The 20,215-nt window shown below is 44.2% G+C and overlaps 1 protein-coding gene across 1 annotated transcript in view; it reads right to left on the bottom strand.

The window, feature by feature from the left end:
• Window positions 1–20,215, bottom strand: part of NSG1 (neuronal vesicle trafficking associated 1) — a 117,883-nt gene that overhangs the window by 51,962 nt on the left and 45,706 nt on the right. The gene's annotated exons all lie outside the window — the stretch shown is intronic.

Below are 20,215 nucleotides of genomic sequence, written 5' to 3'. Positions count from 1 at the left end.
ACACCCAAGCCCACATTCTTAACTGCATGGCTTCGGTGGATAACCGATTGCTTTCACTCCAAACCTCTGCCTCGGTCCCGGCTCCTGTCCCACATCCATCACCCCATTTGGCCAAACCTCCGCGGTATAGTGGAGATCCCAAATAATGTCAGGGGTTCCTTAACCAGTGCCAGTTGCATTTTGAGCTGTTGCCGCAGCAGTACCCCACCGACCGAGCCAAAGTGGCCTTTGTGGTATCCCACTTGGAGGGGGAGGCGCTAGCCTGGGTAAACCACCTGTGGGAGCGAGACGATCCTCTGGTCTCCCAGCTCGCCACTTTTCTAGAGACTTTTCGTAAAGTCTTCGATGAGCCGGGTGACCTGGCCTCCACCACAGAGTCCCTATTTAATCTCTGCCAGGGTACCCTCTCCGTAGGCCAGTATGCCATCCAGTTCCGTACGCTGTCCTCCGAGCTGGGATGGAAAAACGAGGCCCTGGTAGGAGCTTATTGGCGAGGCTTGTTATTTCGAATCAAAGATGAGTTGGCAGGGCAAGACACACCAACATCCCTTGAGGACTTAATTTCCCTGGCTACGCGTATCGATCTACGCTTCCAGGAGCGATCTCGCGAAGCTGCCAGGGAGAGGAGGCCTTTTCGGTCTTCCCCAGCCACACACAGTCCTTCCCGCTCGCGATTTTCCACTGCAGCTCCAACGCCAGAGCCCATGCAGGTGGACCGCCTCAAGCCAGCTGAGCTGCGCCGTCAAGAGAGGCTCGCCCAAGGTCTCTGTCTCTACCGTGGCAGTTCCTCTCACCTGCGCTCTTGCCCAGTGAGGCCAGGAAACGCCTCCGCCTAGGACAGGTAAGAGAGGCCTCCCTAGGTGTTGGCAATACCTCTCTACCCTTAACCCTCTCGGTCTTGCTGAATTTCGGTTCCAGCCGCTCCTCCAAGGTGGCCGATATAGATTCTGGAGCAGCCGGGAACTTCATCCAGCTCGAGGCGGTCAAAAGATTGAGGATACCTGTCAGATCCTTGGAGACTCCTCAGCAGTTAGCTTCGGTCGACGGTGCTCCCCTGCGGGAGACCGTTACTTTGGTCACCAAAGAGGTGGAGCTACAGATCGGAGTCTTGCATCGGGAGAAGATCGCCTTCGTACTGCCATCGTTATCCCATACACTCCTCTTAGGCCTTCCTTGGTTGAGAACCCACAAACCCGTACTTGATTGGAGAGCTGGTGACATTTTACGATGGGGTCAATCCTGTCACTCTATGTGCCTTCTTCCCATTCAGCCGGTCAAAGTTTCTCTATCTCCTGCGGTGCCTGCAAGCTTGCCTTCGGCCTACTGGTCCTTCACGGACGTTTTTTAAAAGAAAGAAGCAGAGAGCTTGCCTCCGCATTATCCCTATGACTGCCCAGTCGACCTCATTTCTGGTTCTACTCCACCCCGTGGTCGAATTTACCCTCTGAATCCTCTCGAATCTCAGGCCATGATCGAGTACATCCAGGAGAACTTGGCCTGAGGCTTTATTCGGAAATCGTCCTCGCCCTTAGGAGCGGGCTTCTTCTTCGTCAAGAAGGTCGGCTCGCTCCGTCCCTGCATCGATTACCGGAGTCTCAATGATATCACAATCAAAAATAAATACCCGCTCCCTCTCATTCCGGAGCTATTCGATCGGCTGCGGGGAGCACGAATCTTCACCAAACTAGATCTCCGTGGGGCCTACAATCTCCTCCGTATTCGCTCTGGAGATGAATGGAAGACCACTTTTAACACCAGGGATGGCCACTACGAATATCTGGTGAAGCCATTCGGCCTGTGCAATGCCCCCGCAGTGTTCCAGGAGTTCGTGAATGATATTTTCCGAGACCTTCTGTACTTCTGTGTGGTGGTATATCTGGATGACATTCTTGTCTTTTCCCCGGACTTGCCTACCCATAGAAGGAACGTTCATCAAGTTTTGCTGCGCCTGCGGGAGAATCGCCTGCATGCTAAGCTAGAGAAGTGCGCCTTCGAGCAGACATCTCTCCCGTTCCTGGGCTACATTATTTCCGATTCCGGCTTGAGTATGGACCCAGAGAAGGTGTGCTCAACTGGCCACAACCTCATGGAATCAAGGCAGTCCAGCGATTTCTTGGCTTTGCCAATTATTACCGGCAGTTCATCCCTCACTTTTCTTCTTTGACTACGCCAATCTCCTCTCTAATTCATAAGGGGGCCGACCCTCACGTCTGGTCCTCGGAGGCCGAAAAAGCTTTTCTTACCTTGAAACAAGCCTTTGCCTCAGCTCCCGTTCTCCATCATACGGAAACCAACAAACCTTTTATTTTGGAGGTGGATGCCTCTGCCATCGGGCCTGGAGCCGTGATCTCGCAGAGATCTTCTGGGCGACTGGTCACCTGCGCCTTCTTCTCAAAAACATTTACCGTCTCGGAGTGAAATTATGCCATTGGTGACAGGGAGCTGTAGGCCATCAAGTTGGCATTGGAGGAGTGGCGGTACCTATTAGAGGGAGCTGTGTATCCATTTAAGATCTACACGGACCATAAAAATTTGGCATACATTCGAACGGCGCAGAGGCTGAATCCCCAGCAAGCCAGATGGTCCTTATTTTTCACCCGGTTCGATTTTGAACTCCACTTCCACCTGGGTAGTAAGAACCTCAAGGCTGATGCATTGTTCAGATCTTTTCTTGCTGGCGATACTGAAGAGGAGCCCACGCACATCGTGGACCCTTCTAAAATCATCACGGTGGCACCCCCTCAGCCTGTCCACTCTACCTCCAGGAAAGACCTACGCCCCTGAGAACAGGAAGCGGGTCTTGCGCTGGGGCCATGCCTCCAAGATTGCAGGTCATGTTGGGTTCAAAAAGACTCTTCAGCTCGTGTCTCACTACTACTGGTGGCCCACTCTTCTTCAAGATGTGCAAAGTTTTTTAGTGTCTTGCCCCTCATGTGCCCAGAACAAGGTTCCCAGGCAATTACCTTCTGGTCTCTTGCATCCGCTGCCAGTCCCTTCGGCTCCCTGGCAGCATGTGGCTATGGACTTTATTACTGATTTGCCTCGCTCTGCGGGCCGCACCGTCATCCTCGTCATTGTGGATAGATTTTCCAAGATGGCCCATTTCATCTCGCTTTCTGGCCTGCCTTCGGCCGCCGAATTGGCGAAAATCTTCATCCATCACATTTTTCGTCTTCATGGTCTTCCTCAACATATTGTTTCCGACAGGGTAGTTCAGTTCACGTCCCGATTTTGGAGGGCACTCTGCAGATCCATGAACGTCGTACTGGATTTTTCCTCCGCCTTTCACCCACAGACCAACGGAAAAGATGAGCGTACTAACCAAATTTTGGTGAATTACCTCCGTAACTTCTCCAATGCTCATCAGAACGATTGGTCAGACTAACTCCCATGGGCTGAATTCACATAACAATCACGTCAGCGAATCTTCTTCCAAGTCCCCCTTCTTTATCGTATACGGACAACATCCAGGCTTACCCCTACCGGTTCCTCCTGTCTCGGGTGTGCCGGTGGCCGATCTTCTGTCTGGGGAGTTCTCCAGGATCTGGCAGGAGACCAAGACTGCTCTCGAGCAAGCGCGTGTAAGGATGAAAAAAACATGCAGATAAGAGGCGCTTGGATCCACCCCTTTATCATCCGGGCGATAAAGTGTGGTTGTCCTCCAAATTCATCCACCTGAAGATTCCCTCGCACAAATTGGGTCCTCGGTACATCGGACCCTTCGAGGTCTTGTCTCACATTAACGACATCTCTTACAAGTTGAAGCTTCCCGCCTCGCTCCGTATCCCCAATTCGTTGCATGTCTCTCTTCTGAAACCAGTGATTCTCAATCAGCTCTATGCCTCTACTACTCGTTCTCCTCGGCCTATTTCCGCTGATAATGTCTTCAAGGTTAAGGACATTCTCGCCATGAAAAGGCTTAGAGGGAGAACCTATTTCCTGGTTAATTGGAAAGGTTTTGGTCCAGAGGAGAGATCTTGGGAACCTCGGGAGAACATCCAGGCTCCTCAGATTTTGGCACGATTTCTTTCCAGTCTGGGGAGGATGGCGCATAAGGAGGAGGCTACTGTCACGCCGCTGCGTGCTCTGCCTGCCCCGCGGCCGCACGCACCATCGCTACCCGCGCCCGTCTTACTCACCGGGCCCCACCACGCACGCCTCTCTATGTGAGACCGGCCTCTCTCCTGGCTCACTATAGGTCATGACCGGGAAGCACCTCTGCATCTGCCCTTATCAGGCCGCCTCTTCCTCCCTGGTGTTGCCTGATCGTCACTTGTGTGTAGCTAGTGACCCTGGTCCCTTGTCTGCCTGCCTTCCCAGTTCTCCCTGATGCGTTACTCCGCTCCCTATCTCGGCCATCCTGTTTAACCTGCTCCTTTGTGTCTCTCCCAGTGCCTGCCATCCCGTGTCCACTTCCAGTCTGTGTCCCTGTGTTCCAGTCCTGCTAGCCTGTGTGTTCATCCAGTCTGTGTCACATCGTTCAAGCCGTGCCTGCCTGAACCTTCCAGCCCGCACCCCTGTGTTCCAGTCCTGCTGGCCTGTGTCTCCGTCCCCTCCGTCTGCCATGGTTCCAGTCCTGCACGTCCGTCCACCTGCCTCTCTTATCTCCTGCTGTGTCTGCTCTGTCCTCGGGTACCGGCTGCCATGGTGAGTAGTTTCCCCTGGGCCAGTCCCTAACGCTCCCTGTATAGGGGGTGGTCCACCTGGCCCGCTCGCCCAGGAGATGTTCGCTTACCGCGGTCCAGTGGGTTCACCCTTGGGAACCATCACATCCGCAATATGCCAGGTTGTATGGATTCATGGCCGTATATATTACCTGGCACTACTAGATATGTGAATTGTTACACTGATTTATTTGACAGATCTGTGCACAGCTTTGGATTTCGGCCACAGATGAGTTATACGCCCTGAACTCTTGTCCTTTCAGCCCCAGACACGTATGTACACTGTAGGTGTAGAGTGTACACCTTTTTTTACATATGGCTGATATTAACCACTCGGAATCATTTACACTAGGAAGCCAGCACTAAATATCCTTAAAATAATGAAAATTTTTCTCTAAGTGATTGTCCTACTGAATTACTAATTTATTAACTGCGGGTTGCAGTAGTCAACCATCTAGTACATGACTGTCTGCGGTGGATCTTCCAGAGTCGGAGCCTCATTTTTGCAATGTCTTTCACTATTGCGTCTGCGATACATGCTCCTATAACAATGTTTATCACAGGTTCCCTCCATAACTAGAGGTCACACATGCCTATAGTTTCTGCTACACATGGGCCTCTTAGCAATTTCTTTCAATGCGCCAGGAAAATGTGAGTCAGGGGCCGGACAAGTTGTGTAGGAGGAAAACAGGTGGTATCAGAATGAGGTCTCCTTAAAGGTGTTGGCCAGTTTATCTATATTTTAACATATGTGTTGGGGACATGATTTCTGGGAACGTACTAAAATATAAGTAGTAGAAGTTCTCCTCCTGTACTTACTAATGCCGTCTGTGGCCAATCCCTTTAAGGAGACATCATTCTAATACCACTTGTTTGCCACCTACAGTGTTTGTCCTGCCCCAGAATTACATAAACCTGGAGCTGTACCACTTACATACAAGTGCTTCTCACAAAATTACAATATCATCAAAAAGTTAATTTATTTCAGTTCTTCAATATGAAAAGTGAAACTCATATAATTTCAATTATGCAAATTGTCTCTTCAGAGAGGAAGAGGACTAGAACTCTAGTGCCACCTATTGGAGGTAGCAATCCTAAAAGTCAATGTTGACCCTTTAACAAGCCTAGTTACATGACTTAGGATAAAAGCCAAGCCAGAATCTCCATTTGCAGACACTGTGTTTCGGGGTACTGCCCCTCATCAGTGCAAAGTGGGAGATCTGGTTTGGCTGTGAGAGAGGCGTCTGACCGATATCCAAGAAGTATCATTTCTCCTTGCGAAGAATGACATGCTAAGCATCTCGAGGTGAGGAGACTTAAAGCCGCAATGCTCCTCTGGGAAATATGCTAATTATGCAAATTGTCTCTTCAGAGAGGAAGAGGACTAGAACTCTAGTGCCACCTATTGGAGGTAGCAATCCTAAAAGTCAATGTTGACCCTTTAACGAGCCTAGTTACATGACTTAGGATAAAAGCCAAGCCAGAATCTCCATTTGCAGACACTGTTTCGGGGTACTGCCCCTCATCAGTGCAAAGTGGGAGATCTGGTTTGGCTTGGCTTTTATCCTAAATCATGTAACTAGGCTCGTTAAAGGGTCAACATTGACTTTTAGGATTGCTACCTCCAATAGGTGGCACTAGAGTTCTAGTCCTCTTCCTCTCTGAAGAGACAATTTGCATAATTAGCATATTTCCCAGAGGAGCATTGCGGCTTTAAGTCTCCTCACCTCGACATGCTTAGCATGTCATTCTCCGCAAGGAGAAATGATACTTCTTGGATATCATATAAAGTCATTACACACAGAGTGATCTACTTCAAGTGTGTGTTTGTTTCTGTTAATGTTAATGATTATGGCTTACAGCCAATGAAAACCCAAAAGTCATTATCTCAGTAAATGAGAATACTTCATAACACCAGCTGAAAAAAATGATTTTAAAATCCGAAATGCACTCAATACTTGGTCGGGGCTCTTTTTGCATTAATTACTGCATCAATGCGGCGTGGCATTGAGGCGATCAGCCTGTGGCACTTTTGAGGTGTTATGGAAGCCCAGGTTGCTTTGATAGCAGCTTTCAGCTCGTCTGCATTGTTGGGTCTGGTGTCTCTCATCTTCCTCTTGACAATACCCCATAGATTCTTTATAGGGTTAAGGTCAGGTGAGTTTACTGGCCAATTAAGCATAGTGATACTGTTGTTTTTAAACCAGGTATTGGTACTTTTGGCAGTGTGAACAGGTGCCAAGTCCTGCTGGAGAATGAAATTCCCATCTCCAAAAAGCTTGTCGGCAGAGGGAAGTATGAAGTGCTCTAAAATTTCCTGGTAGACCGCTGTGCTGACTTTGGTCTTGATAAAACACATAGGGCCTACACTAGAAGGTGACATGGCTCCCCAAACCATCACTGATTGTGGAAACATCACACTAGACCTCAAGCAGCTTGAATTGTGGCCTCTCCACTCTTCCTCCAGACTCTGGGACCTTGATTTCCAAATGAAATGCAAAATTTACTTTCATCTGAAAACAACACCTTATACCACTGAGCAACAGTCCAGTTCTTTTTCTCCTTGGCCCAGGTAAGACTCGTCTGGCGTTGTCTATTGGTCATGAGTGGCTTGACACAAGGAATGCGACACTTGTAGCCCATGTCCTGGATACGTCTGTGTGTGGTGGCTCTTGAAGCAATGACTTCATCAGCAGCCCACGCTTTGTGAATTTCTCCAAAATTTCTGGAGTGTGTCAATGACTGCCTCCTAGACATCTGTCAAGTCATCAGTCTTTCCCATGATTGTGGAGCCTACTGAAACAGACTAAGGGACCTTTTCAAATGCTTAGGAAGTCTTTGCAGGTGTTTTTTGTAAATTATTCTAGTTTACTGAGATAATGACTTTTGGGTTTTCAAGCCATAATCATCAACATCATCCCCTTTACCCCAAGGGTGGTTTGCATGTTAATGCTCGGGCCAATTTTTACAATTCTGACCACTGTCCCTTTATGAGGTAATAACTCTGGAACTCTTCCATGGATCCCATTGATTCTGACATTGTTTTTTCGTGTCTTATTGTACTTCATGTTAGTCATAAAATTTATTTCATATAACTTGCGTTTACTTGTGAAAAAATGGAAATTTGGTGAAAATTTTGAAATTTTCCTACTTTTAATTTATATGCCCTTAAATCACAGAGATATGGCACACAAAAAACTTAAGTAACGTTTCCCACATGTTTACTTTACATCAGCACAATTTTGGAACAACATTTTTTTTTTGTTAGGAAGTTATAAGGGTTAAAAGTTGACCAGCGATTTCTCATTTTTACAACACAATTTTTTTTCACATTTGAAGTCACTTTGAGGGGTCTATATGATAGAAAATACCCAAAAGTGATACCATTGTAAAAACTGTACCCCTGACGGTACTCAAAACCACATTCATGAAGTTTATTAACCCTTCAGGTGCTTCACAGGAATTTTTTGAATGTTTAAAAAAAAAATGAACATTTAACATTTTTTCACAAAAAAATTACTTCAGGTCCAATTTTTTTTAATTTTACCAAGGGTAACAGGAGAAATTAGACTGAAATTTGACCTGAGTATGCTGATATCTGATATGTGGTAAGAACTTTGAACCCGAAAGGGTTTATAACGTACAGCCGTACAATTAAAAAATCATATTTTTTTCACAAAAATTATCCTTTCATTCCCAATTTTTATTTTCCCAAGGGAAATAGGACCCTAAAGTTATTGTGCAATTTGTCCTGAGTACGCCGATACCCCATATGTGGGGGTAAACCACTGTTTGGGCGCATGGCAGAGCTCGGAAGGGAATGAGCGCCGTTTGACTTTTGCGATACAGAATTGGCTTGACGCCATATCGCATTTGTAGAGCCTCTGATGTGCCTAAACCGTGTAAACCCCCCACAAATGACACTATTTTGGAAACTAGACCCCCCCAAGGAACTTATCTAGATGTGTGGTGAGAACTTTGAACCCCCATGGGCTTCACATAAGTTTATAACATACAGCCGTAAAATTAAAAAATCATATTTTTTTCCACAAAAATGATCTTTTCACCTCAATTTTTATTTTCCCAATGGAAACAGGACCCCAAAAGTTATTGTGCAATTTGTCCTGAATACACTAATATGTGGGGGTAAACCACTGTTTGGGCGCATGGCAGAGCTCAGAAGGGAAAGAGCGCCGTTTGACGCAAAATTGGCTGGAATTGAGATCGGGCGCCATGTCATGTTTGGAGAGCCCCTGATGTGCCTAAATTGTGGAAACCCCCAACAAGTGACCCCATTTTGGAAACTAGACCCCCCAAGGAACTTATCTAGATGTGTAGTGAGCACTTTGAACCCCCAAGTGCTTCACAGAAGTTTATAATGCCCGGGCGTGAAAATAAAAAAAAAATCATATTTTTTCCACAAACATGATCTTTTAGTCCCCAATTTTTTTTTATTTTCCCAAGGGTAACATGAGAAATTGGACCCCAAATGTTGTTGTCCAATTTGTCTTGAGTAGGCTGATATCCTATATGTGGAAGAAAACTACTGTATAGGCACACGTCGGGGCTCGGAAGGGAAGTAGTGACGTTTGGAATGCAGACTTTGATGGACTGGTCTGCGGGTGTCCTGTTGCGTTTGGGGAGCTCAGAAGGGAAGGAGCGCCATTTGACGCAAAATTGGCTGGAATTGAGATCGGGCGCCATGTCATGTTTGGAGAGCCCCTGATGTGCCTAAACTGTGGAAACCCCCACAAGTGACCCCATTTTGGAAACTAGACCCCCCCAAGGAACTTATGTAGGTGTGTGGTGAGCACTTTGAACCCCCAAGTGCTTCACAGAAGTTTATAACGTAGGGCCATAAAAATAAAAAAATCATATTTTTTTTCCACAAAAATGATATGACATAGTCACCAATTTTTTATTTTCCCAAGAGTAACAGGAGAAATTGGACCCCAAAAGTTGTTGTCCAATTTGTCCTGAGTAGGCTGATACCCCATATGTGGGGGTAAACCACTGTTTGGGTGCATGGCAGAGTTTGGAAGGGAAGGAGCACCGTTTGACTTTTTCAATGCAGAATTGGCTGGAATTGAGATCAGATGCCATAGTTTTATAGGGCAGGTCGTTACCGACGCTGCGATACTAAATATGTATACCTTTATTGTTTCTGTTTTTTTATTTACAAATAAAAGAATTTATTAGGGAATATTTTTTTTTAATTTATTTAGGAATTTTTTAAAAATTATTTTTACACTTTTTTTTTTTACTTTATTATATTGTCTCAGTGTGGGACATTACTATAAAGTGTCAGATCGCTGATCTGACACTTTGAAGAGCACTGTGTCAGATCAGTGATCTTACAGGCATTGAAGGAGGCTTTCTCAGCGCCTGCTCTCAGAAGTCACTGAGAAATCCGCCTCCCTGCAGGATCCCGAAGGGCCCCGCGGCCATATTGGATCCGGGGGCCAGCAGGGAGGAGCCCCCTCCCTGTACGATTCTTCCCTATGCCCCCGCTACACTGCGATTATGTTTGATCGCAGTGTGCCAAGGGTTAATGTGCCGGGGGCAGTCCGTGATCGCCCCTGGCACATAGTGCCTGGTGTCAGTTGTGATAATCAGCTGACACCCGGCCGCGATCAGCTGCACTCCCCCCCGTGAGCGCAGCTGATCGCGGTGACGTACTATCCCGTCCACCGTCATACGGGCCCGGGTCCCGTGGATGGGATAGTAAGTCCAATGTCAGAAAGAGGTTAACAGAAACAAACACTTGAAATAGATCACTCTGCAATGACTCTATATAATAGATGAGTTTCACTTTTTGTATTGAAGAACTGAAATAAATTAACTTTTTGATGATATTCTAATTTTGTGAGAAGCACCTGTATATATCAGTAAATGTCATAAAATAATGTTCTCAACACATCCATTAAAATAAAGATAAAGGGGACAATCCGTTAAAATGGACCAGTCACTTGTCTATAGTTTGTACATTTTTTACTTGAGTTAATTGACGCTGTTCTCCGGAATCCGGTGTTGTTTTTATGTCCTTTCTGCGCCTCTCCATTCCTCAGATCTTGGCCCCTCTTCCCTAGTCTGGTCTTGTTATGCAAGGAGTTGTGGTCCCTAAGCTACGTGCACACGCTGCGGAATGAGGTGCGGATTTGGCCGCGCGGATTTTGTAAAATCCGCAGGTAAATCCGCAGGTCAAAAGACCTGCGGTTTTACCTGCGGATTGCTCTGCGGTTTTGCCCTGCGGTTTTTCATCTCCACAATGGAGGAGATGGCAAACCGCAGTGGAATCCGCAGAAAGAATTGACATGTCAATTCTTTCTGCGGATTGAAAACCGCAGAAAAACCGAGCGGAAAAATCCGCACCGTCTACACTGCGTTTTTTTATTCCCATAGGGAATAATGGTACTGTACACCGCAGCAAAAACTGCTGCGAACCCGCAGCTGCCAAATCCGCTGCGAAACCGCAGCAGAATCCGCAGCGTGTGCACACACCCTTCTCTGTGGGCTTCTTCTTGATGACCACACCTGGTTAGTAAGAAGACTAAATTTACATACAAGGAAATGGGGACCATATCTCAGGAACAGAGGGGCGCAGGAAGAAAAGAAAAACAGCGCCGTATTCAGGAGAACAGCCACATTTACACTGAGTAAAAAAATGTAATATTTCCTGCAAGTGACACATCCGCCTGAAATAGTACCCTGGTCAATCACCTACAACATCTGTCCCTCATCCTGCATCTGATGTGATCTCTTTGGAGACAATCATTGTCATTGGCTTGAGATGCATAGAATATGTTTAACAAGGTCACTATAGGACCCCATCACCATCGTGCCGTACCAAACTGACCAACTGATAAATGCTTCAAACTTCTGATCTCCGGTACTGTCTGTAACATCCTTATGTGCTTACACAATTCTATGTAAAATATATTCCCCAGCATCTAAAATCCGCTACTTGGACTGAATCATAATTCTGGGAGCACTAGACATTTGGGATGCTGTACACATCTTATCGTTTTAGGAACATTTTAGTCGTACTTGGTAAGGTCTGGTTGGATTAGCAACCAAATATGTAGTTAAAGCCGAACGCATCATTTAATTACACTAAATATTTGCCTTCGTAACAAAAACATCCTTCAGGTCTCTTGAAATCAACAACAGCAGCAACGAGCATGATGATCCTCAATTAACGAGGACCCAGGAGGTAGCTCCAGATGACACCCCTTTTAATTACCATATTTATGAAGCACCATCTATTATTCATGCTCTCCTCAGCTGGGAGAAGGGATGATGACAATAGATACTGTCGGCAAGAGCAGCGGACTGTTCCATAATCACACGACTGCGGTTATTAAAGAGAGTTATGAGTTGGGATGAACGACTATCGGCCGGAAGCACTGATTCACACAATGTTCCAGACTAAAAAATACAATGGGAGAATCAGTTGAGTTCCACCATCTCAAGAACGTTTCCTAATGGCTGGAAGATCTTTCCCTCAGGCTAGGTGCACACAAGGAAATTTGTTATCATCCGAGAATATCGGATCAATTATACAAATGACACCGAGACCAAACTCTGATCAGCACAGTGCAATCCGATTCTCGAAGATGATGGAGAAAATAATTTCTCCACCTTTTCCATTCTGTGATTGTGCGGAAATTGGACTGCACTCGGATGTCATCGCAGAGCAGTCCAATGGTTTCTACTGACTCAGTGATTGACTTGAATGGCCGATTTTCATCGGAATATCGGGCATGCAGTGATTTTTTTTTTTCCTTGAACCGGTTCCATCTGAGGAAACAAATCAGACACGTGCACGCCCTATATAATAAAATTCGTCTGAGTGCGATTTGAAGTTCTGTTGGTTCACATTCGGACAGCAAATACGCACCTAGCCTGACAGCGTGAAAAAAAATCCCAAATGTTGGAATATTGAGTCCAACATTGGGATAAAAATTAGGAAAGAACACACCTCAGGTATCACTTACTCTTTTTGAGCTGTGCTCGGCTCTTAGTCATAGCTGAAACATGTAAGCAGCACCTGACGTACCGTATGGACTTTTTTATGCATTTTCTATAAATTCAACGTTGTATCCCAATGCCGGACTCAATCTTCCAATATTTTTCCAGTTGTTATATGGATGTTGATCACCTCTGAGACCAAGCAGGAGATGCCACAAGTTTGGCGTGGGTGAGTCTTTTACACATTTATTTTTCTTTGTGAAGAAATTCCCACCGTCTACACCACGGTCAGCTCCAGGTTTATGTGGGAGTCCCAGTAGGCCCCTCTTCCCTATAGATTTTTCCTCTTTACCTTCCAAGAACTGTAACATGTTTTTATTTTTCTGTCAATAGAGTTGCATCAGGGCTTGTACCAGCTGTAGATTTTGTTATTACCATTTTAGAGTGGATTTGACTTTTTGATCTCTTTTGATCTTATTTTTTTGGAAAATTACGTGACCAAAACCCAGCAATTCTGCTATTTCGATTTACAGTAGTTGTGTTGTTCACCATATTGAATAAATATTATGATGTTATATTAGTTCGGGTAGTCACTTACGCTGTGGTGCCAAATATGTGACTTTTTCTTTTACATTTTAATTACATTCTGGGAAAAAGGGGATGATATGAACTTTTACAATTTTTTTTTTTAAATTTTCTATCAGCTCCCCAAGGGCACTTGAACCTTTGATCGCTTCACCGATTGTACAATATGTTGTAATGCTGTAATATTGCAGTGCAAAGTAAATTTACTAATTTCCTATAAACCCCAGTTAGAGGCTGGACTTTAAGACTGTGTAAACATGGCAGACACAGCGGTTCCAAGGCTGCCATGACGGTACCTTCCACATCCCGCAACCTGCAATCATCTTGCGTTGGGGACCCATGCGGGTCAGAATGAAGACCTGCCACTACAACCTCTTAAGTACAATGATTAATAAAAGTATAATAAGTAAAAGTCCAACAGTTACACTCAGGTGCCAGTTGACCAGTTGTAGAATATGGTGGATTTAGACAATTTAAACCTGTGCAGAAAGGGCTCCAAAACTTACCGAGGTTCCCCGTTGTTGGACACTATACAACCTCTAACTGGCTATTTCAGGGCAAGTATCAATAGGGCTATGACCTGGTCATTGGTCAATGTAGGGCCTGTTCAGCAGGTCCTCAAACAGATGGGCCAAACAGTCCTGAAGTATGATCACAGTTGACTGAAGAATGCCAGTAGGTACCCAAAGGAGGTGTAAGGACATGTTTGGTTTCTTGTGGTGGATATACAAGGCAGGCAATTTTTAGGGTAGAGTTTAGGCTATAGCAATCAGTCGGGTCATCATATTTGCTATTGTTATGCTGCTTGTTTTACAAAAAAAATGTGGCTCCATGTTACCATTTTGTGCGATAATGCAGGGGACTGGAGGTCCATCATTTCCACACCTTATTAGACTATGAACATGGACATATTTTTAAGCTAAGAAAAATGAAGCAAAACTTCTTTCCTGCATGCTGACCAACGCAAGAAGCCTGACCAATAAGATTGAAGATCTGGAGTTGGTAATGTATGAGGAAAAATACGACATAGTAGGAATAACATTAGACATGGTTAGACGACAGCTATGACTGGGCGGCTAACTTGCAAGGATATGATTTGTTTAGGAGGGATTGTAAAAAAAGGAAAGGGGGTGGAGTCTGTCTATATATAAAGTCCACTTTAAAGCCCACACTAAGAGAAGATATACAAGAGGGAAATGAAGAGGTGGAGTCTCTATGGGTGGAGGTACAAGGAGAGAAAAGTAAAATCCTCATAGGGGTTTGTTATAAGCCACCAAATATAACAGAAACCACTGAAAATGTATTATTGAAACAAATAGACAAAGCAGCAAATCACAATGAGGTGATTATTATGGGGGACTTCAACTACCCCGACATAGACCGGGAAACTGAAACCTGCGTATCTCAGAAAGGAAACCAATTTCTGTCAGTGACCAATGATAATTATCTGTCACCACTTGTGCAGGGCCAACTAGAGGGACAGACCTTCTGGACTTAATTTTAAGCAACAGGCCAGATAGAATAACAGACGTACGAGTCGATGGGCACCTAGGGAACAGTGACCACAATATAATACAATTCCACTTGTCCTTCAGTAAGGTGCCCTGGAAGGGGGTTACGAAAACGCTGAATTTCAGGAAAGCAAAGTTTGATCAGCTTAGAGAGGACCTTCGCCGAATTGATTGGGACAATGTCCTCAAAAATAGGAGCACAGAAAATAAATGGGAAATATTTAAATCAGTTTTACACACCCACTGCGAGCTAGCCATACCGTACAGAAATAAAAGGGCTAGGAACAGGAGAACACCAATGTGGCTAAATAAGGATGTAAAAAGGGCAATAAATAACAAGAACAAGGTATTTAGGAAGCTAAAACAAGAAGGCAATGAAGAAGCATTAAAAAGTTATAGAGAAAAAAATAAAATGTGTAAAAAACAAATACATTTAGCAAAAGTGGAAACTGAGAGACTCATTGCTAAGGAAAGTAAAACAAACCTCAAACTATTCTTTAATTATATAAACAGTAAAAAGATTAAAATTGATGGTGTCGGCCCTTTAAAGAACAATGAGGGTGAAATCATAGAGAGCGATGTGGGAAAAGCAAATGTTTTAAATACTTTTTTTCTCTTTTTTCTCAACAGTGTTCACACAGGAAAAGGATTTGCCATGGGAAATGCAGAGTGATAATGTAAACTCCCCATTAAGTATTACCTGCCTAACCCAGGAAGAAGTGCAGAACAGCCTTAGTAAGATTAAAATTAACAAATCACCAGGCCCTGATGGCATTCACCCTCAGGTATTAAGGGAGTTAAGTAATGGGATAGACAGGCCTCTATTCCTTATATTTAAAGGCTCTATAGAAACAGGGTCTGTTCCTTTTGATTGGCGGCAAGCAAATGTGGTACCAATATTCAAAAAGGGGTGTAAAAGGGAACCTGGAAACTATAGGCCGGTAAGCTTAACATCTGTTGTGGGTAAAATTTTTGAAGGGTTTCTAAGGGAAACCATTATGGAATATCTCAGTGTTAAAAAATGTTTATCTCCATATCAACATGGATTTATGAAGGATCGCTCCTGTCAAACTAACCTGATCAGCTTCTATGAGGATGTAAGCTCTCAAATGGACCAAGGAGAATCATTGGATGTCATTTATCTCGACTTCTCTAAAGCATTTGACACTGTCCCACATAAAAGATTGGTAAGTAAGATGAGAAAGCTTGGGCTAGGGGAAAATGTGTGTAGATGGGTAGGTAGCTGGCTTAGTGATAGAAAACAAAGAGTGGTTATTAATGGTGCATACTCAGATTGGGCCAGGGTTACTAGTGGGGGACCACAGGGGTCTGTATTGGGCCCCCTACTATTTAATATATTTATTAGTGATCTAGTGGATGGCTTACACAGTAAAATATCAGTATTTGCAGATGATACAAAGCTATGTAAGGTAGTTAACACAAATGAGGACAGTTTGCAACTACAGACAGATTTGAGTAAATTGGAGAATTGGGCTGAAAAATGGCAAATGAGGTTTAACAAAGATAAGTGTAAGGTTATGCACATGGGAAGGAGAAACAGATGCTACAATTACTTACTAAATGGGAAACTGCTGGGGAAATCAGACATGGAAAAAGACTTAGGCATCTTAGTCAATAAGAAGCTAAATTGGAGTGCCCAGTGTCAGGCAGCTGCCACCAAAGCAAATAGGGTCATGGGATGCATTAGAAGAGGTCTGGGGACACGAGATGAAAACATAATTCTCCCTCTGTACAAATCACTCGTCAGACCACACTTGGAGTATTGTGTGCAATTTTGGACGCTGGTGCTCAAAAAAGACATTACTGAACTTGAAAAGGTTCAAAGGCGGGCTACTAAAATGATAAATGGAGTTGGTTCACTACAATACCCAGAAAGGTTATCAAAATTAGGTCTATTTACTCTAGAAAAGAGAAGACTTAGGGGAGACTTAATATATATGTACAAGTATATCAAAGGTCAATACAGAGATCTCTCCAATGAACTGTTTGTACCAAGGACTGTGACAAGAACAAGGGGGCATTCTCTTCGTTTGGAGGAAAGACAATTTCTGCACCAGCATAGAAGAGGGTTCTTCACGGTAAGAGCAGTGAGGCTCTGGAATTCTCTTCCTGAGGAAGTGGTGATGGCCAACTCACTGAATGAATTTAAGAAAGGAATGGATGCTTTACTTGTGAGTAACAGTATAGAAGGTTACGAATAACAATATTATAGGTAGATGGTTGACCCAGCTTAGGGGAAGGAATTTTTTTCCCTATGGAGAAAATTGGCTTCTACTCTGTGGGTTTTTTACCTTCCCCAGGATCAATAATGCAGAACAGCTGCACTAAAAATAGGCTGAACTAGATGGACATAAGGTCTTCCTTCAGCCTTCAAAACTGTTACTATGTACATGAGTGGAGATGGATTTCTTCAGTGGTTCACCCAATCTCCAAACCCAGGGAGGACAATGGCAAAATCAACTCCATTAAGCTCAACAACTGCAACTTCACATTGTTTCCAAATGGCCGGTAGATCGTGAATTTATTAGAAGTTGGTAAAATTCTAGCAAATGACTCAATCTGTTTGTAGATATAAGCATGAAAGGATTCAGCGCACGGTTGGTCTTGTCGGCTCCTGAGATACAAAGTCTTACATACCCTGCGTGTGATGCGGTGGTTACCTTAGCAGCACATCATAGCAACGCAGGATGCCGAATAATCCCAGAGAGATGATAATGGTAGAACATCATTAGGGCTAAAGGGCAATGTGACGAATCCCAACAGATGCGCTATTTGCTAAATTGCATTATTTTCTCTTATTCTAATCTAATTCTAACCTTATTCCCCTTTATCGTCTGTTGTACGCTAATTACGGTATGTAATGTTGTAAAATATAAACAGACAGTTAATTGGTCTCTACAACAGAGCAGGACATAAAGAGGGTGCAGACCCAGATTCTGGTCCCTAACAAGGCTCAGAGACCCCAGAGTCACAGAAGAAGACACCTGGTTTATAATTGTCGCTTAATAAATGGGGGCCCTATGTGTTCCCAAGAGCTTAAAACCTTTCCAACATAAGACGTAATAGCATACCCTACGTTGGGCGTGGATGTATGGAGAGGGCTCAGGAACCGAGCCTGCACCACACCCAGCAGTTGCCAGCTGTGTTATACAGCGAACAGCAGCAACCAGAGCTGAGCTCCAATCGCTGCTGTTTATCACCCCATTTTTCGCCTATCAGCTGCCGGCACAGCCATCAGGGACTTATCTACAGCATTCTGTAATGCTGTAGATAAGCCACCGATGTAACCTGAAAGATAAGAAAAACTAGTTAGATCATACTCCCCCAGGGGCGGTCCGGGTCCGGTTCATGTCCGATGGGTGTCGTGGTCCGGTCCAGCACCTCTCATCTTCTAACGGTGACGTCTTCTTCTTTGCTGCCTGTCGCGGCTCCTGCGCAGGCGCACTGCTCTGCCCTGTTGAGGGCAGAGCAGAATACTACAGTGAGCAGTGCGCCTGCGTAGGAGCCGCGACAGGCAGCAAAGAAGAAGACGTCACCGTTAGAAGATGGGAGGCGCCGGACCGGACCGTGACACCCATCGGACCAAAACTGGACCCGGACTGCCACTGGGTGAATATAATCTAACTTGTTTTTTTTATCTTTCAGGTTCCATCGGGGGCTTATCTACAGCATTACAGAATGCTGTAGATAAGCCCCTGATGGCTGTGCCGGCAGCTGATAGGCGAAAAATGGGGTGACAGATTCCCTTTAAATGCCTTCTGTCATTCATTTGCATAGATGTGATTTTGGGGTGCAAATAGATTATCCTGGCAGCTGCAACCCGCTGTATGACACTTTCAACAAATTAATGCAGTAAATAGTGATCAAAACATGGTATGTACCCGAAAATGGTCTCAATAATAATGACAGAACGTCACACAAAAATACAAGCCCTCATTTAGCTCCATCTAAGGAATAAAAAAGTTACGGATCTGAAAAAATAGCTGCGCAAATTTTTTTTCTTTTTTTTTTTTATGAAGTTCAGAATTTTTTTTTTAACCACTTAACTGCTATGATATAAACATCCCGTACATATAACTTTGCAATCTTTTTAATCGGTCATTTTTGACAACACAATGAACGTCATAAAAGCAAAACCCAAAAAACAATGGCAGAATTTAGTTATTCTTTCACCATTTCACATCACTTAAAACATTTTTCCCAGTTTTCTGTACATTATATCATAAATGAATGATGTAATTCAAAAATACAACTAGCCCCGTAAAAAACAATTCCTCATATGACTATGTCAACGGGAAAAAAAAATCAACGCTCTTGGAAGAATGGAAGGGAAAACAGAAAGGGCAAGAAAAAAAAGTCACATGTTCATTAAGGGGTCAAAGGGTTACCAACATTAAAACTTATTATCTATCCATTCAAATCTGACATGGAGAAGGACTTGGGGATCCAAGTTAATGATAAACTTACCTGGCGCAGCCAGTGCCAGGCAGCGGCTGCCAAGGCAAACAGGATCATGGGGTGCAGAAAAAGAGGTCTGGATACACATGATGAGAGCATTATACTGCCTCTGTACAAATCTCTGGTTAGAATGCACATGGAGTACTGTGTACAGTTTTGGGCACCGGTGCTCAGGAAGGATATAATGGAAGTAGAGCGAGTACAAAGGAGGGCAACAAAATTAATAAATGGCATGGGGGCATTACAATACCCAGAGAGATTAGCAAAATTAGGATTATTTAGTCTAGAAAAGAGACGCCTGAGGGGCCATCTAATAACCATGTATAAGTATATAAGGGGACAATACAAATATCTGTCTGAGAATCTGTTTATACCAAGGAATGTGAAAGTCACAAGGGGGCATTCTCTGCATCTGGAGGAAAGAAGGTTTTTCCACCAACATAGAAGAGGATTCTTTACTGTTAGTGCAGTGAGAATCTGGAATTCCTTGCCTGAGGAGGTGGTGATGGCGAACTCAGTCGAGGGGTTCAAGAGAGGCCTGGATGTCTTTCTGGAGCGTAACAATATTGTATCTTACAGTTATTAGGTTCTTTAGAAGGACGTAGATCTGGGGATTTATACTGACGGAATATAGGCTGAACTGGATGGACTAATGTATTTTTTTTCGGCCTTGCTAACTACGTTACTATGTTACAGTGGAGCAACGACAATTGGAAGAGGCACTTAGGTTGAGAAATTAAATGAAAGTTCCTTTTTAAGTCACCCAATCTAAGGCACAATAGCTCTCAATTTTTCTCACAGATGTGTATATATGGTACTGTATATGTTTTTGAGTTTTTTAATAAATGTATGTGATTTAAAATAGTAATCATTAAAAAGGGATTTTTTTTCTATATTGCTCTTGCTTAATCCTACTGAAGAATCCTACAGTCAGCCCGACCCAGCCTTAAAAAGCTGATAACAGGGAATAATAGATTGTAGTCATCTGCACATAAAGCACAGGCT

The sequence above is a fragment of the Dendrobates tinctorius genome, unplaced genomic scaffold (assembly GCF_039654945.1).
Source record: "Dendrobates tinctorius isolate UK_male_01 unplaced genomic scaffold, ASM3965494v1 ptg000039l, whole genome shotgun sequence".
Taxonomy (NCBI): Eukaryota; Metazoa; Chordata; class Amphibia; order Anura; family Dendrobatidae; genus Dendrobates; species Dendrobates tinctorius.
Note: the sequence above shows the minus strand (reverse complement) of the source record. Positions and strands in the feature narration are given on the sequence as shown.